Raw genomic sequence first — 23,397 nt, 5'->3', positions numbered from 1 at the left:
TATATATATATATTTACATTTCATAGAGTTCTACATCGTAGAATAGCCGCAAAATCAATTGCTGGCATTTGTAAAGTCATTCCCCAACCCGACATGAAATGACACATGGTTTACATACAATAAACCATTTCACTTCATGTATTTTTTTATATGTCCCGGACTAATAATTAAATTAGAGTTTGTGTGTAAAATTTGGGACATCTAGGTGTTAAATTAAGAGGTTAATTCATTGGAAAAAAACGCGTGGGCTCCCGCGGCAAAATCGCAACCAGAGAGGTTAAGCAGGTGAGTGAGGGCAGATTTTAATAGCCTTGAGAGAGACCATTGTTTTTGCCCCCCCCCTGGCTACAAAAATCTGCCCTCAGACACCCCAGAAAAGGCGCATGTATAAGATCTATAAGGTGCGCCTTTTCCGACACTTATCCTCTCTATTCCTTATGTCAACCGTTGCCATGGGAAGACAGCAAACATGACATGGAACGGCCCTGATTCAGTACTTAGCACTGGGGTAGAGCTGCCATCTGCGGGGAGGAGGATACTGACGGGAGACATGAGCAACAACCACAACCGGCAGAGCAAGCGGGTCACCAACAGCGTCTCCAGCCTGCTCACTGCACAGGAGAATGACACCCTGTTCAACTACCAGGGCAAGAAGTGTGTGACCATTAATTCAGCTGTTGTTCAACTATATGCCTCAGACCACAATTCTATGTGGGTGAAGAAATGCTGTGGAGTAGTATGCCTCGTGAAGGACCATCCACAACGATCATATTTCATTAGAGTGTATGATATAAAGGATGGGCAGCAACTCTATGAACAAGAACTTTATTATAACTTTGTATATAGCCCAAGATCATATTTTCACACGTTTGCTGGTGATGCATGTCAAATTGGTCTAAACTTTGCAAGTGAAGAGGAAGCAAAAAGATTACAGAAAGCGATAGCTGAATTGCTTGCTAGAAGGCCTAAAAAACCTGATAAAAAGCGAGAGCCTCAAAATGGGCCAAGTCTTCCCATGGCAACGGTTGACATCATACATCCTGAAATCGCCACTCTGAGATACAGTGCACAAGAGAATAACATTCCTTATAGCAAAGACATGAAAAAGGGGAAAAATAATAAGAAAAAAAACTTGCTAAGTCAGACATTGGGACACCTAGTAACTTCCAACACATTGGACATGTGTGATGGGATCCAAACACCGGCTTTGATGTGAATAATTTGGACACAGAACTGAAAAAATTGTTTGACTTATGTGGAATCTCTGAAGCTCAGCTGAAACATAAGGAAACAACAAAGCTCATTTACGACTTCATTGAAAATACTGGCAGTGTTGAGGCTGTAAAAAATGAGTTACGCAGGCAAACACCACCACCACTACCTTCAAGAAGTGGCGCTCCACCTCCTCCTTCACACGGCTCAGGTCTCCCACCCCCTCCACCAGCAAGAAGAGGCATTTCAAAACCCCATCCACCTCTTTCCAGAGCTCCCATGACTGCATCCTCACCACCTCTACGTTTCAGACTAGGGGCCTCAGGACCGCCATCGCCTCCACCTAATAGAATGCATCCTCCACCACCACCAGGTCATTCTTCATCTGCACCTTTAAGTCCACTTCGCCCACCACCTCCACCATTGCAAGGATTCGGAGAATCTGCACCCTGCACCACCTCCTCCACCTGGTCCGCCACCTCCACCTGGACAGTAGGATAGGTGAGAGAGTGTAACCAACAGGGATGGGGGGTGACCCGCTTCTTGCCGCCGACAGACACGAGACTGAGAAAGAGGTTGTATTCAACAGGTCCGTTTTTATTGGCCGCCTTTCTGACGACCACCGCAATTCACCACAGGGATTTCACACTTCTCTTGTACACAGACCCGGGCACCTTCACTTCTTTATTATTATCGTTGTGGCGTCCTTCGTGGCTTTTCTCACTGTGTCTGCCCTAGGCCCATCCACCACAGTGCTTTACCAATCTAAGTACGCCGTCCGTTTGGTACCCCCAGACTGTCCTCTGGGCCACCCCCCGTGACTGCCTCAACAGTCAGTCCTCTCTGGAGCCTTTCTACCATCTCTCTGCAGCAGAACCTCCTTTCTAGTGTGCGCCCCTCGCTGACTGGACTTTCCAGAACCTTCCCTCAGCCTTTTATACTCCCAGTCCTGGTAGCTCTGCCCACTATCACCTGACAGTTTCTTTGACCAATGGCAGTTACACAGTCCCACTCTTACACTCTCCACTGCCCTCTAATGGTCAAACTATAGTACAGCACCCTTTCTCTTTATCTCAGCGCTTTCATACCTACACTGCACTACCCCTCTGCCTCTCTCTACAGGCAGATCTGTCCATCAGTTCAACTTCCCTACAGGACCACCACCTCTACTTGGTTCGGCAACAGAAAATCATCATCCATTTGCACCTCCAGCTGGTAACAAAGCAGCAGTTCTTGAGCAGACTAGGGGAGAGCAACCTATACTTAGGAAAGTAGACAATAAGGATAACCAGCCAGTGTCTTCCTCCGGACGAGTTGCTTTGCTAGACCAAATACGACAGGGAAAACCGTTAAAATAATCTGTGACAAATGAGGCAGAACCTATTGCACCTACACCTACTCCTGGAATCGTAGGAGCACTAATGGAAGTAATGCAGAAAAGGAGTAAAGCCATTCATTCTTCAGAGATGATGATGAAGACTTTGAGGATGATGATGATGAATGGGATGATTGATTTACACGTTATATAAATATATATTTTTTTTAAGATGAATGAATACTAAACACTACTTTTTCTGCCTGACTTCTGTAAAATGATCGTGTAAATGGTTTACCAATCTGCTGTATATTTTTGTTGCCTTTTTGCTTTTTTAATATTCTGTGCAATACCTCATTGGAAATGCAAAGTTTTGTCATTACGCTGCACACAAATCTTCCTCCTGCTAACTGTGTGCAAGCTGACATTACATAAGTGCTCACATTAGGCTACTTTCACACATCAGGTTTTCGGCGTCAGGCGCGATCCGGCGTCGTGCCGGAACGCCGGATCCGGCAAATGTTTTGTAAAACCGGATGTGACGGATCCGGTTTTCTGCCGGATCCGTCTTTTTCTTGACAGACAAAGCCGGATCCGTCTCATCCGGTTCATCCGTTTTTCTATCCGTTTTTCGACGGATTACGCCGGATCCGGTTTTTAAAATTGACCCTTGTGGCCTTCCGAACGGGATTGGCTACTGGAAAACTATATATAGCATGTTCCTACAGCCTTTCTTTGACAGGTTGTAGAGGAGAAAGTGCAGGTTGGAGAGAAGAGCAAGTTACTGGCGAAGATGGATGTTGTCATTGGAAATATTTTGAAGAATTTGGCGGATTTTATAGCGGAGGCGAATCGTTTGAGGGTGATTGTTCTGGAGAAGGAGAGAGCGAGACAGCAGCGCATCAGGCATCGTAGACGACGTTTGTGGATCCACCCCATCACAGCCAAGAGAATGACGCGTGGGGTCTATTCTACACTCTGCATGGACCTTCGACGAAACCCGGATAAATTTTTTGGATATGTTAGGATGAAAATGGAGAATTTTGATTACTTGGTGGAGCGCATTGCACACCTCATAAGAAAAGCGGACACCTATTGCCGCTTCTCTGTTTCACCCGCAGAGCGTCTGATGGTGACTTTAAGGTAAGCCACATTTATTGGATGTGATCGCATCAGAGCACACTTTCACTGCAATCTTGTTGGTGGTAGTTTGTATCTCCAAGTGTTATAGCTCAGTTTTGGTATGTAATGCTGTGATTTAAAACTAATTTATTGTTTTTTAATTCCCCACAGATTTCTTGCAACTGGAGAATCCCTTTCGTCACTGCATTTCCAGTACAGACTCGGGATTTCCACCATATCTGGAATTGTGAAGTACACATGCCGTGCACTGTGGGACTCCTTAGCTGAAGAGTTTTTACCAGAGCCCACAACAGAGAGGTGGATTGAAATTGCTGACAAGTTTCAACAGATATGTCAGTTTCCAAACTGCTTGGGCGCTGTGGACGGGAAACATATCCGCATTGTAAAGCCAGCTGGATCGGGATCGGAATATTTCAATTACAAGAAATATTTTTCAATTGTCCTCATGGCCATCGCTGACGCGGAATACAAATTTATTGCGGTTGATATTGGGGCCTATGGCCGCTCCAATGACTCTCAAGTTTTCAAACTGTCTGCCATGGGGCGTAAACTGTATGGAAACACCTTCCAGTTCCCACCACCTAGACCGCTGCCGCAAACATCTGGTCCACCTATGCCATTTGTCTGTGTAGGGGATGAAGCCTTCCAGCTGTCAGAACACCTTTTGAAACCGTACTCTAGCAGAGGATTGACAAGACCAAAACGCATTTTTAATTACCGCCTCACAAGAGCAAGAAGAATGGTTGAATGTACCTTTGGTATTCTGACAGCCAAATGGCGGGTCCTATTGACTGCGATCAACCTCAAGACAGAAACTGTGGACGAGGTGATCAAAGCGTGCGTGGTACTCCACAATTTTGTTATCTGCAAGGAACCCATTTCCATTGAGGACACCTCTGAAGAAACCACCTTGCAAGATTACCATGACATTACCACTAGAAGTTCTGTGACGGTTTCAGTAATGAGGGACAATTTTGCACTATACTTTATGTCACCTCAAGGCAGAGTACACTGGCAGGATGACAGAGTGTGAAAGATTTGTGCCCTAACCAAACTTGTGTACCTTCTGTACCAACAGTATATACCTTTGCCAACCAAAGTTGGCTATCTTGTCATGGTCTCTATTTTTAGCTTTAGGCCACAGGTGTGTACCTGGTTGTGTTTTATGCAAAGTATTTCACCTTTTAACAAAAGTTGTGTACATTGTTAGGAAATCACCAACAATAAACACAACTTTTTAGGTGAAATACTTTGCTTCAAACACAACCAGGAACACAACTGTGGCAAAAAGCTAAAATTTACCCACAGTTATATACCTAGTTTTGAATACCATTTCACCTTTTAAATACCCTGTATTTAACCTTTTTCGCCGCAGAAAGAAATGACAGACAACCAGTGTAAAATAATTTAACTTTTATTGAAAAATGTTTTTTTTAGTAAACTTTTTTAAAATTTTAATAAACTTGTTTAATAAAGCTTTGAAACCATAAAACTGGTCATTTTTATTTAAATACACACATTATAAATCTGTGTAGTGTGTGGTGGAAATACTGCTGGAGGGGCTGCGGGACACTTCGACACTGGGAGTGTGGAGAGAGGACTGGGATCGTGGTGGGGAAGGAACAGTTAGAGGTGAAGGTGTGGAAAAAACTACAGAATGGGTGGACATGTGGGAAGCAGAAGAGGTGGTGGGTGGTGGAGTGGAGGGTTGGGCAGGGACTGTAGGAGCAGATGATGTTGATGGCAAGTTGTATGGTGAAGGAGTTTGGTACAGGGCAGGTTGCTGGAAGTGGGGAGATGTCTGGTACGGGGCAGGTTGCTGGAAGTGGGGAGATGTCTGGTACGGGGCAGGTTGCTGGAAGTGGGGAGATGTCTGGTACGGGGCAGGTTGCTGGAAGTGGGGAGATGTCTGGTACGGGGCAGGTTGCTGGAAGTGGGTAGATGTCTTGTACTGGGGAGGTTGCTGGTACTGGGGAGTTTGCAGGTACTGGGGAGGTTGCTGGTACTGGGGAGGTTGCTGGTACTGGGGAGGTTGCTGGTACTGGGGAGGTTGCTGGTGCTGGGGAGGTGGATGGTGCTGGGGAGGTGGATGGTGCTGGGGAGGTGGATGGTATGTAATAGGAGGGGGAGGATGGAAAGTGGCTGGAGGGGGTGTAGATGTAATAGGAGGGGGAGGATGGAAAGTGGCTGGAGGGGGTGTAGATGTAATAGGAGGGGGAGGATGGAAAGTGGATGGAGGGGGTGCAGGTGGAGGAACTACTGTGGTGGGAGGAGGAGGTTGAGAGGTAACTTGCTGGAGAGCAGCGTGGCATGAATGCATTACATGCATCTGCTGGGCAGGAGAGAGCGTTTCCATGTGCTCCACAACAGACCTGAAAAAGGTGTGGTTTGGCGAAGATCTTGCTTCTGAATGCATGGTTTGCAGAAGTGTCTTCACCTACAGAATGCTGGAGTTGATCTGCTGATAGCCTGCGGAGATTTGCTCTGACAAGACTTTTAGACAGTTCTGGAAAGATGCATTCAGATGCAAGAACTCTGGCGCATAAGTCTTTTCCTGACCCCTCTGCCGCTGCCGCCCAGTACCCGCAGGTGTACTAGAGGTGGCAGGGGCAGAAGGGTGGGGTAAAGGGAAAGCGATCTCCTCACCAGCAGCTTCATGTAATGTAGGCGGCCACGATGCTCCTGTGCTGGTGGATGGGACAGATGGGTCGAATGTGTGGGAAGGCTGGGAAGGTGCAGATGTACCGGGGCGGTCGAAGTGTCCCTCGGTGCCGGTCTCCTCAGGGATCGCCTCAGAAGGGTCCAATCGTGCAGGCTCCCGAGTGCTGCTCACCGTGCTGTGGAATAAAGAGAAAAAAAACAATTAAAATAGTGACATGGTATGGCCCTGGCTGAAAAAAAAAAGTTACATCTAAACATTTTTTTGTCACATGTGGTGTGTAATATTTACCTTCTGGTGAGCATTGTCTCCCGGAGGAACGACAGGGCTCGTGCGTACTTGTACTTGCTCCTGCGTCCTCCAGATCCACTCGGGGCCCGCATCTCTTTATTGAACTCCTTCTTGAAATGATCCCTCACAGACCGCCACCGCTTCACAATTCTCTCCCCTGAAACGAGAAAGGACAAAGTGGTTAGTATACAACATCAGTGTTTCCCAAACTCCAGTCCTCATGGTCCCCAGGGGTCATGTTTTCAGGATTTCCAAAGTAAATAGAAATCCTGAACACATGATCCGTGGGGACCACGAGGACTGGAGTTTGGGAAACACTCGTTTAAATCAAGCAACCGGTACTGTATATACTTACGCTCTTTAATCTGGGCCCGAGCTTCGAGGTCCTCCCAGCGGTCCACAAGGAGCGAACAGATTTCCTCCCAGAGTCGTCGGGTAACGATCAGGTCAGCGTGGCGGCGGTCAGCCATATTCCAGAGCGGCTCCCTTTCTCTGACGAGATCGATGAGGCGGTCCACATCAATCCCTCCATCCTCACCGTCAGAGTCGGGAGCACGCTGTGAAGGCTGTTAAAGAAAAAGACAAAAATAACATAATTAGCCTCCACAAAAGAAATGAAATAAAAAGTGCAAAAAAAACAAAGCAAAAATATTTATACTTACACGCTGGTGACCGCCGCGTTGCTATCGCCGACGACCCTGGGAGGCACTGCGAGGACCTCTTGGCCGAGCACCAGATTGGGAAGACTAGAGAAGAAAACAAAAAATGTTATGTCTTTGGATGTAGGCATTTGTTTGCTGTGTGTGGTCTGCAGAACATTGTTTTCTATGTGTTGTGTGTAGTGTGATGTTGTGTTTCTGCGTTTGATGCAAAAAACTTACCAATTGTGAGCCCACTCCAAGTGTCTGTCCACCCCTTCCTTCTTCTTCTGGGAGCTCCTCTTCATCTTGTGATTCCTGTTTTGAAATAAAAGGCAATGAATACACATATATTACAGAGATGATGGATTTTGAAAATAAAAACTTACCGTCAAACGCTGACGATACGAGGGAGGGCTCCCAGAAGATGTGCTGTCTTCCTCATGGCCAGACTCCATGGCTGTGGGTGGTGTTTCTGCTGCTGCCATTGCTGCTGCTGCTGCTGCTGCATCTATTGGGCGACTGTTGAATAAAGAGAAACAAAGGGCCAATGAATATCTTGATATTCCATAGCCCTAGTTTGGAGGAATGGGGGATTTGATAATTACCGTCTCTCATCTGCTGCTGGACTCCCCTCCCGTTGTTCAGCATGCTGCTCCATTTGGGGTGGTGCTGATGGTGCTGCTGCTGCAGATGTCTGCTGCCTTCTCCTGCTCCTGGTTCTTGGCTTGGGTGGCATGTTGGGTGTGGCTGAGGGTCCCATTGTCTTGCTTTTATATATGTCCTGTGGGCAGAGCTACTGAGCATGCTCAGACCAAAGAAACCGGATCCGGCCGCCGGATCCGGCTGTAGCCGGATCCGGCGCATTGCAGCGCTCATAGGCTTTCATTGTATGAAAAAGCCGGACACGCCGGATCCGGCGTGTCCGGCTTTTTCGACGGAGACAAAAAACGTTACAGTCTCCGTTTTTTCCAGACGCCGGATCGTGTCACATTGCCGGATCCGGCGAAAATCGGATGAAACGCATGGCCATCCGGCTCGATTCGGCTCTAATGCAAGTCAATGGGGGGGAAACCGGATCCGGCATTGCATTTCGACGGATCCGGTTTTAGTCAAAAGCGCCGGATTGCGCCTGACGCCGAAAACCTGATGTGTGAAAGAGGCCTTAGTGACTCTAACATCTGTGTGACGAGCTCTCCCTCCGGAATGGTCAGTAACAGAACAACCTTTAATGTAATTGTTATAATGGAAAAAAAAACACTATTTTCTTACCCTGATTTTTCTGTAATCTAAATTTCTTATTGAAATCTAGTCTAGCACTACATTTTTTTTAAGTCATTCTGATCTTTGATAATTATGCCCCTCATTCTGAACTCAAGCCTAAGGTTGGTTTCACATTTCCGTTTAAGGCCGCAGCGTCGGCCTGCGCACGGCCGCCGCTAAGCCCCGCCCCCTGCCGTGCCTCCTCCAGTAGCTCCGCCTATGGGCGCATGACGCTGCATGCGTCCTGCGTCCCCTATCTTTAGCTATGGGGACGCAAGCCGTGCGCAGGTATGTGTTTGGCGGCGCATGCGTCCTTTTGACGCTGCGCCTAGCGCAACAAATTGCAACCTGTTGCGCTTGGCGCTGGTCGGCGTAGTGTCAAAAGGACGCATGCGCCGCCAAATGCATACCTGCGCATGGCCTGCATCCCCAGTGCTAAAGATAGGGGACGCAAGACGCATGCAGCGTCATGTGCCTGTAGGCGGAGCTACTGGTGGAGGCACGGCAGGGGGCGGGGCTTAGCGGTGGCCGAGCGCAGGCCGACGCTGCGGCCTTAAACGCAAATGTGAAACCACCCTAAGTGTATATCGTTCCTTGCTTTTGTTTAGCACTTTTTATTTTTTTTTTTGACACTACAACAAATTGGATTGTATTATCGCAGCCAATACCCATAATGCCAAATAACTCATTTTACAAAGTTCAAGCAATAGTCTTTGCTATTTTATAGCAATGTGAATTGATGGTTTGGTTAAACAGTTATATATCCAATACCTTGTGAAAAAAAAAAAAGTATGAAACACGGTCCACCAACTAAGAATTGGTGATATTTAACCTAAATTGCGAGTAGAACAGACTGGCATAGCAATGCTACATGAGGCCACTGGCCACGGCTGACCCTAACTGCATTAACCACGTGGACACATTGATAGTTTATACACTACTAGAGTTGAGCGATACCGTCCGATACTTCAAAGTATCGGATCGGAATGGATCGGCCGATCTTAAAAAAAAGTATCGGTATCGCCGATTCCGATACCGGAAGTCCCATTCAAGTCTATGGGACTTCCGGTATCGGAATAAGAAAAATCCTGTTTTTCCCTTGTACAGCCTCTCTGGGGTCTGTACGGGCCTTTCGGGGGGCTGTGCCGGCCTGCCAGGGGGTCTGTGCAGGCTCCGGTGGTCTGTGCCGGCCTGCCGGGGGGCTGTGCAGGCTCCGGGGGGCTGTGCCGGCCTGCCGGGGGGCTGTGCCGGCCTGCCGGGGGGCTGTGCAGGCTCCGGTGGTCTGTGCCGGCCTGCCGGGGGGCTGTGCAGGCTCCGGGGGGCTGTGCCGGCCTGCCGGGGGGCTGTGCCGGCCTGCCGGGGGTCTGTGCAGGCATCGTCCGATGGGACTACAAGTCCCATCAGGCGATGCCTGCTACCATGACAGTGATTGACACATTAGCCAATGATGGGACAGTAGTAGTCCCATCATCCGGCTAATGTGTTGAATGTTACATACATGCTACATACATACAACATGCATACTACATACATGCTACATTCATACTACATACTACATACATGCAACATGCATACTACATATATACTACATGCAACATACATACTACATATATACTACATGCAACATACATACTACATATATACTACATGCATGCAACATGCATACTACATATATACTACATGCTACATACATACTACATATATACTACATACATACTGCATGCTACATACATACTACATGCTACATACATACCACATACATACTACATACATACTACATGCTACATATATACTACATGCTACATACATACTACATATATGCTACATACATACTACATATATACTACATGCAACATACATACTACATACACTCACTGGCCACTTTATTAGGTACACCATGCTAGTAAGGGGTTGGACCCCCTTTTGCCTTCAGAACTGCCTCAATTCTTCGTGGCAGAGATTCAACAAGGTGCTGGAAGCATTCCTCAGAGATTTTGGACCATATTGACATGATGGCATCACACAGTTGGCGCAGATTTGTCGGCTGCACATCCCTGATGCGAATCTCCCGTTCCACCACATCCCAAAGATGCTCTATTGGATTGAGATCTGGTGACTGAGGAGGCCATTTGAGTACAGTAAACTCATTGTCATGTTCAAGAAACCAATCTGAGATGATTCGAGCTTTATGACATGGCGCATTATCCTGCTGAAAGTAGCCATCAGATGTTGGGTACATTGTGGTCATAAAGGGATGGACATGGTCAGCAACAATACTCAGGTAGGCTGTGGCGTTGCAACGATGCTCAATTGGTACCAAGGGGCCCAAAGAGTGCCCAGAAAAAATTCCCCACACCATGACACCACCACCACCAGCCTGAACCGTTGATACAAGGCAGGATGGATCCATGCTTTCATGTTGTTTACGCCAAATTCTGACCCTACCATCCGAATGTCGCAGCAGAAATCGAGACTCATCAGACCAGGCAACGTTTTTCCAATCTTCTACTGTCCAATTTCGATGAGCTTGTGCAAATTGTAGCCTCAGTTTCCTGTTCTTAGCTGAGAGGAGTGGTACCCAGTGTGGTCTTCTGCTGCTGTAGCCCATCTGCCTCAAAGTTCGACGCACTGTGCGTTCAGAGATGCTCTTCTGCCTACCTTGGTTGTAACGGGTGGCAATTTGAGTCACTGTTGCCTTTCTATCAGCTCGAACCAGTCTGCCCATTCTCCTCTGACCTCTGGCATCAACATGGCATTTCCGGCCACAGAACTGCCGCTCACTGGATTTTTTTGCTTTTTCGGACCATTCTCTGTAAACCCTAGAGATGGTTGTGCGTGAAAATCCCAGTAGATCAGCAGTTTCTGAAATTCTCAGACCAGCCCTTCTGGCACCAACAATCATGCCACGTTTAAAGGCACTCAAATCACCTTTCTTCCCCATACTGATGCTCGGTTTGAACTGCAGGAGATTGTCTTGACCATGTCTACATGCCTAAATGCACTGAGTTGCCGCCATGTGATTGGCTGATTAGAAATTAAGTCTTAACACACAGTTGGACAGGTGTACCTAATAAAGTGGCCAGTGAGTGTATATACTACATGCTACATATATACTACATATATACTACATGCTACATACATACTACATATATGCTACATTCATACTACATATATACTACATGCAACATACATACTACATATATACTACATGCATGCAACATGCATACTACATATATACTACATGCAACATACATACTACATATATACTACATGCAACATACATACTACATATATACTACATGCATGCAACATGCATACTACATATATACTACATGCTACATACATACTACATATATACTACATACATACTGCATGCTACATACATACTACATGCTACATACATACCACATATATACCACATACATACTACATACATACTACATACATACTACATACATAACACATATATACTACATGCATGCTACATACATACTACATGCTACATATATACTACATACATACTACATACATACATACTACATATATACTACATGCATGCTACATACATACTACATGCTACATACATACTACATATATACTACATACATACTACATACATACTACATGCATGCTACATACTACATACATACCACATACATACTACATACATACTACATGCTACATACATACTACATATATACTACATGCATGCTACATACATACTGCATGCTACATGCATGCTACATACATACTACATACATACTACATGCTACATACATACCACATATATACTACATACATACTACATACAATACATTCATACAATACATACATAGACATACAGTACATATAACATAGAGTAACATACTTAACAATACTTGTCACATTGTTCCCCAAAGCCATTGTCTTTTACGGAATAAATATTAACATAACAAACCACAAAAATACTCACCCACGATCCGAAGCAGTCCACGAGTGTGTCCCACGACGATCTTGGGTAGAGAACTGCAGCATCAGCTGTTGCTGCCGTTCTCTACGGGCTGCAGGAATCCAATGACGGAAGGTAGGTATCCTTCCGCACTGTATTCCTCCGCCACTTAAAAAAAAAAAGTCCCTAGTCTCACTTTATGCCATTGCTGCAGTTCTCTACCCAAGATCGATCTTGGGACACACTCGTGGACTGCTTCGTATCGTGGGTGAGTATTTTTGTGGTTATGTTAATATTTATTCCGTAAAAGACAATGGCTTCGGGGAACAATGTGACAAGTATTGGTAAGTATGTTACTCTATGTTATATGTACTGTATGTCTATGTATGTATTGTATGAATGTATTGTATGTAGTATGTATGTAGTATATATGTGGTATGTATGTAGCATGTAGTATGTATGTAGTATGTATGTAGCATGCATGTAGCATGCAGTATGTATGTAGCATGCATGTAGTATATATGTAGTATGTATGTAGTATGTATGTAGTATGTATGTGGTATGTATGTAGCATGTAGTATGTATGTAGCATGCATGTAGTATGTATGTAGTATGCATGTAGTATATATGTAGTATGTATGTAGCATGTAGTATGTATGTAGTATGTATGTGGTATGTATGTAGCATGTAGTATGTATGTAGCATGCATGTAGTATGTATGTAGTATGTATGTAGTATATATGTAGTATGTATGTAGTATATATGTAGTATGTATGTAGCATGCATGTAGTATGTATGTATGTAGTATGTATGTAGTATATATGTAGCATGTAGTATGTATGTAGCATGCATGTAGTATATATGTGTTATGTATGTAGTATGTATGTAGTATGTATGTAGTATGTATGTGGTATATATGTGGTATGTATGTGGTATGTATGTAGTATGTATGTAGTATGTATGTAGCATGTAGTATGTATGTAGCATGCATGTAGTATATATGTAGTATGTATGTATGTAGTATTTATGTAGTATATATGTAGCATGTAGTATGTATGTAGCATGCATGTAGTATATATGTAGTATGTATGTATGTAGTATGTATGTAGTATATATGTAGCATGTAGTATGTATGTAGCATGCATGTAGTATGTATGTAGTATGCATGTAGTATATATGTAGTATGTATGTAGCATGTAGTATGTATGTAGTATGTAGTGTTGAGCATTCCGATACCGCAAGTATCGGGTATCGGCCGATACTTGCTGTATCGGAATTCCGATACCGACTTCCGATATTTTTTCAATATCGGAATTCGGCATCGGAATCGGAAGTTCAGTTGATTGACGGCCTGACGTCATCATGATGCGCGGTGTGTGCGCATCATGATGCGCCGTCATTTCGGGCCTTCCGGGGGTCTCTGCCGGCCTGCCGGGGGGCTGTGCCGGCCTGCCGGGGGGCTGTGTGGACTGCCCGGGGTCTGTACCGGCCTGCCGGGGGGCTGTGCCGGCCTGCCGGTGGTCTGTGCACCCTGTGGGGGTCTGTACCGGCCTGCCGGGGGGCTGTGCCGGCCTGCCGGGGGGCTGTGCTGATGTCCGGGGGTCTGTGCAAGCATCGTCCGATGGGACTACAAGTCCCATCGGGCGATGCCTGCTACCATGACAGTGATTGACACATTAGCCAATGATGGGACAGTAGTAGTCCCATCATCCGGCTAATGTGTTAAATGTTAAAAAAAAAAAAAAATACTACATACATACTACATGCATGCTACATACATACTACATATATACTACATACATACTACATACATGCTACATACATACTGCATGCTACATACATACTACATGCATGCTACATACATACTACATATATACTACATACATACTACATACATGCTACATACATACTGCATGCTACATACATACTACATACATACTACATGCATGCTACATACATACATACTACATGCATACTACATACATGCTACATACATACTGCATGCTACATACATACTACATACATACTACATACATACTACATATATACTACATGCATGCTACATACATACTACATGCTACATACATACTACATATATACTACATACATGCTGCATGCTACATACATACTACATACATACTACATGCATGCTACATACATACTACATACATACTACATACATGCTACATAATACTGCATGCTACATACATACTACATACATACTACATACATACTACATGCATGCTACATACATACTACATATATACTACATGCATGCTACATACATACTACATGCTACATACATACTACATATATACTACATACATGCTGCATGCTACATACATACTACATACATACTACATGCATGCTACATACATACTACATGCATGCTACATACATACTACATGCATGCTACATGCATGCTACATACATACTACATGCTACATACATACCACATATATACTACATACATACAATACATTCATACAATACATACATAGACATACAGTACATATAACATAGAGTAACATACTTACCAATACTTGTCACATTGTTCCCCGAAGCCATTGTCTCTTCCGGGATAAATATTAACATAACAAACCACAAAAATACTCACCCACGATCCGAAGCAGTCCACGAGTGTGTCCCACGACGATCTTGGGTAGAGAACTGCAGCATCAGATGATGCTGCCGTTCTCTACGGGCTGCAGGAATCCAATGACGGAAGGTAGGTATCCTTCCGCACTGTATTCCTCCGCCACTTAAAAAAAAAAAAGTCCCTAGTCTCACTTTATGCCATTGCTGTGTGGGAATTTCCCACACAGCAATGGCATAAAGTGAGACTAGGGACTTTTTTTTTTTAAGTGGCGGAGGAATACAGTGCGGAAGGATACCTACCTTCCGTCATTGGATTCCTGCAGCCCGTAGAGAACGGCAGCATCATCTGATGCTGCAGTTCTCTACCCAAGATCGTCGTGGGACACACTCGTGGACTGCTTCGGATCGTGGGTGAGTATTTTTGTGGTTTGTTATGTTAATATTTATCCCGGAAGAGACAATGGCTTCGGGGAACAATGTGACAAGTATTGGTAAGTATGTTACTCTATGTTATATGTACTGTATGTCTATGTATGTATTGTATGAATGTATTGTATGTATGTAGTATATATGTGGTATGTATGTAGCATGTAGTATGTATGTAGCATGCATGTAGCATGCATGTAGTATGTATGTAGCATGCATGTAGTATGTATGTAGCATGCATGTAGTATGTATGTAGTATGTATGTAGCATGCAGCATGTATGTAGTATATATGTAGTATGTATGTAGCATGTAGTATGTATGTAGCATGCATGTAGTATATATGTAGTATGTATGTAGCATGCATGTAGTATGTATGTAGTATGTATGTAGTATGTATGTAGCATGCAGTATTATGTAGCATGTATGTAGTATGTATGTAGTATGTATGTAGCATGCATGTAGTATGTATGTAGTATGTATGTAGCATGCAGCATGTATGTAGTATATATGTAGTATGTATGTAGCATGTAGTATGTATGTAGCATGCATGTAGTATATATGTAGTATGTATGTAGCATGCATGTAGTATGTATGTAGTATGTATGTAGTATGTATGTAGCATGCAGTATGTATGTAGCATGTATGTAGTATGCATGTAGTATGTATGTATGTAGCATGCATGTAGTATGTATGTAGTATGTATGTAGCATGCAGTATGTATGTAGCATGTATGTAGTATGTATGTAGTATATATGTAGTATGTATGTAGCATGCATGTAGTATGTATGTAGCATGCAGTATGTATGTAGTATGTATGTAGTATATATGTAGTATGTATGTAGCATGCATGTAGTATATATGTGGTATGTATGTAGCATGCAGTATGTATGTAGCATGCATGTAGTATATATGTAGTATGTATGTTGCATGTAGTATTTATGTAGTATGAATGTAGCATGTATGTAGTATGTAGTATGAATGTAGCATGTATGTAGTATGCATGTTGTATGTATGTAGCATGTAATTTTTTTTTTTTTTTTTTTTTTTTACATTTAACACATTAGCCGGATGATGGGACTACTACTGTCCCATCATTGGCTAATGTGTCAATCACTGTCATGGTAGCAGGCATCGCCCGATGGGACTTGTAGTCCCATCGGACGATGCCTGCACAGACCCCCGGAGCCTGCACAGACCACCGGCAGGCCGGCACAGCCCCCCGGCAGGCCGGCACAGCCCCCCGGAGCCTGCACAGCCCCCCGGCAGGCCGGCACAGCCCCCCGGCAGGCCGGCACAGCCCCCCGGCAGGCCGGCACAGCCCCCCGGAGCCTGCACAGACCACCGGCAGGCCGGCACAGACCACCGGAGCCTGCACAGACCCCCTGGCAGGCCGGCACAGCCCCCCGAAAGGCCCGTACAGACCCCAGAGAGGCTGTACAAGGGCAGGAAAGGGTTTTTCTTATTCCGATACCGGAAGTCCCATAGACTTGAATGGGACTTCCGGTATCGGAATCGGCGATACCGATACTTTTTTTAAAGATCGGCCGATACCATCCGATACGATACTTTGAAGTATCGGACGGTATCGCTCAACTCTAGTAGTATGTATGTGGTATGTATGTAGCATGTAGTATGTATGTAGCATGCATGTAGTATGTATGTAGTATGTATGTAGTATATATGTAGTATGTATGTAGCATGTAGTATGTATGTAGCATGCATGTAGTATGTATGTATGTAGTATGTATGTAGTATATATGTAGCATGTAGTATGTATGTAGCATGCATGTAGTATATATGTGTTATGTATGTAGTATGTATGTAGTATGTATGTGGTATATATGTGGTATGTATGTGGTATGTATGTAGTATGTATGTAGTATGTATGTAGTATGTATGTAGCATGTAGTATGTATGTAGCATGCATGTAGTATATATGTAGTATGTATGTATGTAGTATGTATGTAGTATATATGTAGCATGTAGTATGTATGTAGCATGCATGTAGTATATATGTGTTATGTATGTAGTATGTATGTAGTATGTATGTGGTATGTATGTGGTATGTATGTAGTATGTATGTAGTATGTATGTAGCATGTAGTATGTATGTAGCATGCATGTAGTATATATGTAGTATGTATGTATGTAGTATGTATGTAGTATATATGTAGCATGTAGTATGTATGTAGCATGCATGTATTATATATGTGTTATGTATGTGGTATGTATGTGGTATGTATGTAGTATGTATGTAGTATGTATGTAGTATGTATGTGGTATGTATGTAGTATGTATGTAGCATGTAGTATGTATGTAGCATGCATGTAGTATGTATGTAGTATTTTTTTTTTTTTTAACATTTAACACATTAGCCGGATGATGGGACTTGTAGTCCCATCGGACGATGCTTGCACAGACCCCCGGACATCAGCACAGCCCCCCGGCAGGCCGGCACAGCCCCCCGGCAGGCCGGTACAGACCCCCACAGGGTGCACAGACCACCGGCAGGCCGGCACAGCCCCCCGGCAGGCCGGTACAGACCCCCACAGGGTGCACAGACCACCGGCAGGCCGGCACAGCCCCCCGGCAGGCCGGTACAGACCCCGGGCAGTCCACACAGCCCCCCGGCAGGCCGGCAGAGACCCCCGGAAGGCCCGAAATGACGGCGCATCATGATGCGCACACACCGCGCATCATGATGACGTCAGGCTGTCAATCAACTTTGAACTTCCGATTCCGATGCCGACTTCCGATATTGAAAAAATATCGGAAGTCGGTATCGGAATTCCGATACAGCAAGTATCGGCCGATACCCGATACTTGCGGTATCGGAATGCTCAACACTATACACAACACATTAAACACTTTCTGCTTGCTTCTCTACTGTAGGGTTATGTTTCTGAATGCGTACAAGCCGCGTTGCAGAGGCTCCAGTATACATTCAGTGCCGTTTACTGTGCTGCATTCCTTTATGTATCCAATAGCAAACACTACAACACAATCATACGGAGAAAAAGAAACTCTCTTGAATGGCAAATGAATATAAGTCTATATGGTAAAATAAACACTAATAAGTTCTGAACCTGCCTATTGCAATGCTCTTATCTATTGTATAGTTTTGGGGATCAGAGGTTGGCATTCATAAGAAATAAAGAATACACTTTGTATAAATAGTCGATATTTACTTCCAATCACATTGATTACACACAGGTGGATTATATTTATCATCATTAGTCATTTAGGACAACATTGGATCATTCAGAGATCCACAATGAACTTCTGGAGTGAGTTTGCTGCACTGAAAGTAAAGGGGCCGAATAATATTGCACGCCCCACTTTTCAGTTTTTGAATTTCCACAAAAATTTAAAATAACCAATAAATTTTGTTCAACTTCACAATTGTGTCCCACTTGTTGTTGATTCTTCAACAAAAATTTACATTTGATATTTTTATGTTTGAAGCATGATATGTGGGAAAAGGTTGAAAAGTTCCAAGGAGCCGAATACTTTCGCAAGGCACTGTATTAGCGCTCTCTTCAGGGTATATAAGGCACAGAGGTAGAATCCTGTTTGTGACACCAACTTGCGGTAACCTCATGTGATGTACGGCAGAGGGCATGCAGAGATTTTTTTTTCCTCGGACATGTGCACTTCCCCATAGACTAACATAGGTCAGAGGGCATTTTGATGTTTTGTCATATTACACATGGACCAAAAATACACTTGTGTGCACGTGCCCTAATATGGAGCAATTAGCATTGGCCACTTGGGGTTTTGCCTTCCCCTGAATCAACATGTTAGCTTATAGATTTAACTCGATGGACTTAAGTTTCCCTTCAACCTTACAAACCATGACACTATCTATCTAAACTAACAACTACCCCTACATATTCCTTTGCAGAGCAAAAAGAAGCTAAAATTGTGAATGTTTCATGTAATGTTCTAGAAAATCCACTAGAGGGCCCAATTCTCTCATTCACTAATGAAAATAGCGGTTCCATTGCTCTTCGGTCATTTGCTGGTTATATGTAGTTTCACACAGCAAATAGTTTTTACAAAACTTGTAACTTTGTTTCCTCTCACTTTCACTTATTTTTCATATACAAATGAAATTATTTAGAAGAAGTAAGCTAATAGAGTGGCTCTGTCGCTAGATTTCAAAATACATCTGAATTAGGGATATTGGTACTCATGCATACCTCCCAACTTTTCCAGCGCAAGAAGAAGAAAAAATTGTGGTACATGTTGTGTGGCGCAACAAATTCTGACTTTGCCCCTAGTTAAATCCCCAAACCACACCCATTTGCCATTTCTATCTACTCTAGAAGGAGGAAATGTCAGGAGGGGCAGTTGCCCTGGTCACTTGAGCGTAGACACAGATCTGGGACTTTCATACTGTATCCAGGACGTTTGGGACCTATGGATATATTTTTTATTTCACTATATGACATCTTGCTTTTTTATGTCTGTAAGGCCATGTTCAGACGCTGAGTAAATAATGTGTTTTATGTTTTCTGCAGGTGTCCATACCCAACTATGCAATAACAATATTCCAAGCAAGGGGGATGCAATTTTATGAAAACTGTGCCCACTGTGTGTCTAAAGACACTGTGCGGTTTTGGTGCATATTTTTTCAGTTGCATTTTTAAGGGCAGAATCAAAGCGTTTGTCGTATTAAACATCTACACTAAAACCAGTTATGCTATGGAGACAGCTGTGAGCTGATATTAACCCCTTCACGACTAGTACGGTGCATGTTGTGTCTCCCCCCCTTTGATGTGGGTTCCGGTTCTGAGCCCACATCTTTTCTGGCACATTTCAGCTGTTTTGAACAGCTGACATATGCCTGAAACAGTTGCCGGTGGAATCGCGATCCACTTGTGGCTGTTAACCCATTAAATGCTGCTGTCAAACGCTGGCACCAAAAATCCACCCATCCGTGACCCCTGTCATGTGATCTCGGGTCTCCGAGGGGTCGGCATGACAATCAGAGGTCTCCTGAAGACCTCTATGGTTTTCAATGCCGGATTGCTATGAGCGCTACCCGGTGGACGGTGCTCATAGCAAGTCAGTAAGGCCGGGGTCACACTGGCGAGGAATACGGCCGAGAGAGAGGCGCTAAAAGCACGCATTAGACACGGACCAATGATTCTCTATGGGGTCCCTCGCACCAGCCGTATATTTCTCATCCGTATTCTTCGCTCCGTGCCAATCGCAGCATGCTGCGATTGTCAGCGTACTACGGCAGTAGTACGCCAATGCAAGTCTATGGTTGCGCAAAAACAACGGATTACACACGGACCACACATGTGACTTGCGAGAAATACGCACCCGGTGTCTTTTAGCAAAGCCGGCAATTCAGTGCGCTATACAGTAAACTCACACTGACAGGTTTAATAAAGAAAGAAAGAATAGATATAGACACATAGAATACATATTTATATATATATATATATATATATATATATATATATATATATATATGCATTCTATGTGTCTATATCTATTCTTTCATTTCTTTATTAAAACTGTCATAGGGCTCCATTATATGTCCATTTTGCAAGCCTGCGAGAAAATCTCGCCATACGGATGCCATACAGATTACATACGGATGCTGACATACGGAGCACTGTTTAGGGGTCTGTCATCCGTATTACGCATGTAAAATACTGACCGTATTTTGCGCAGGTTAGTGTGACTCCAGCCTTATTCTGCTACATACAGACGATCTGATCATCGCCTGTATTGAGCAGAGCCAATCAGATTACGACAGCTTCTAGTCTCCCATGGAGACTATTGAAGCATGTCAAAAGTAAAAAAAAAGTTTTTAAATATATTAAAAAAATAAAAACAATAAAAGTCCAAATCACCCCCCCTTTCACCCCATTCAAAATGAAATAATAAAAAAATCAAGCATACACATATTTGGTATCACTGTATTCAGAATTGCCCGATTTATCAATATAAAAAACTCGATCGCTAAACGGCGTAGTGAAAACTTCAAAACACCAAAATTATGTTTTTTGGTCACCGCAATATTGCATTAAAATGCAATAACAGGCGATCAAAAGATCGCATCTGCAGCAAAATGCAGAGGCGTATCCGGAGGGGGCAGCCGGGGCAGTTGCTCCGGGCGCAGCTAGCAGGGGGGCGCAGTCGGGCTGCCTAATGCAGTGGTCTGCAGTGTCTCCCCCTGGCGGCTGCGTTCTGCCACTCCCCGTCCTGTGAGTCAGCTGTTCTCTGTGACGGCTGTCAAGCTGACAGCCGGCACAGAGAAGGAGGCCGCGCCGGCTCCCAGGCAGCAAATGTACTGACGTCTATACAGACACCAGTTCAAGTGAATCTCTGACCGCCGGGTCAGAGTGACGTCAGCAGCGTGATCAGGTCATATTATCACACTGCTGACGTCTCTCCCCGGCGCCCAGAGTTTAGTTTGCAAAAGAGAAGACTGAGAGGAGACTTAATAGCTGTCTACAAATATCTAAAGGGCTGTCACATTGTAGAAGGATCAACTTTATTCTCATTTGCACAAGGAAAGACTAGAAGCAATGGGATGAAACTGAATGGGAAGAGACACAGATTAGATATTAGAAAAAACTTTTTGACAGTTAGAGTGATCAATGAGTGGAACAGGCTGCCACGAGAAGTGGTGAGTTCTCCTTCAATGGAAGTCTTCAAACAGAGGCTGGACAGACATCTGACTGGGATGATTTAGCGAATCCTGCTTTGAGCAGGGGGTTGGACCAGATGGCCCAGGAGGTCCCTTCCAACTCTACGATTCTATGATTCTATGAACGCTGGTGGTAAGTGTGCTCCTCTGTGGAGCTGAAGAACCACCGAAGATGGGAGATGGGGGTGTTAATGAGTGGGGGGTTAAATGTGGGGATGGGGTTAATGAGTGGAGATGGGGGTTAATGTGTGGGGATGGGGTTAATGAGTGGGGATGGGGGTTAATGAGTGGGGGGTTAATGTGTGTTGGGTTAATGAGTGGGGATGGGGGTTAATGTGTGGGGATGGGGGTTAATGAGTGGGGATGGGGGTTAATGAGTAGAGATGGGGGTTAATGAGTGGAGATGGAGGTTAATGAGTGGCGGGTTAATGAGTGGAGATGGGGTTAATGAGTGGGGGTTAACGAGTGGGGATGGGGTTAATGTGTGGGGGGTTAATGAGTGGAGATGGGGGTTAATGTGGGGATGGGGGTTAATAAGTGGGGGATAATGAATGGGGATGGGGTTAATGAGTGGGGATGGGGGTTAATGAGTGGAGATGGGGTTAATGTGTGGGGGGTTAATGAGTGGAGATGGGGTTTAATGTGGGGATAGGGTTATTTTGTGTGGGGAATGGGGTTAATGAGTGGGGATGAGGGTTAATGTGTGTGGGGTTAATGAGTGGGGATGGGGGTTAATGTGTGGGGATGGGGGTTAATGAGTGGGGGGTTACTGAGTGGAGATGGGGGTTAATGAGTGGAGATGGGGGTTAATGAGTGGAGATGGGGTTAATGAGTGGGGATGGCGGTAAATGTGTGGGGGTTAATGAGTGGGGGGTTAATGAGTGGGGATGGGGGTAAATGTGGGGATGGGGGTTTATGAGTGGAGATGGGGGTTAATGTGTGGGGATGGGGTTAATGAGTGGGGGGTTAATGTGTGTGGGGTTAATGAGTGGGGATGGGGGTTAATGAGTGGGGGTTAATGAGTGGAGATGGGGTTAATGAGTGGGGGTTAATGAGTGGGGATGGGGGTTAATGTGTGGTGGGTTAATGCACTCAATGTGAGGATGGGGGTTAATGAGTGGGGATGGGGTTAATGAGTGGGGATGGGGTTAATGTGTGGTGATGGGGTTAATGAGTGGGGATGGGGGTTAATGAGTGGGGGGTTAATGTGTGTGGGGTTAATGTGTGGGGATGGGGGTTAATGAGTGGGGA

General features: G+C 44.5%; 1 pseudogene; it reads left to right on the top strand.

Moving 5' to 3' along the window:
- The first annotated feature begins 550 nt into the window (after positions 1 to 550).
- LOC141072870 (actin nucleation-promoting factor WASL-like) lies at positions 551 to 2,725 on the top strand (annotated as a pseudogene).
- The last annotated feature ends 20,672 nt before the right edge of the window (positions 2,726 to 23,397 follow it).

The sequence above is a fragment of the Dendrobates tinctorius genome, unplaced genomic scaffold, assembly GCF_039654945.1.
Source record: "Dendrobates tinctorius isolate UK_male_01 unplaced genomic scaffold, ASM3965494v1 ptg000292l, whole genome shotgun sequence".
In the NCBI taxonomy this organism is placed as follows: domain Eukaryota; kingdom Metazoa; phylum Chordata; class Amphibia; order Anura; family Dendrobatidae; genus Dendrobates; species Dendrobates tinctorius.
This window is presented reverse-complemented; position numbering and strand designations above follow the sequence as displayed.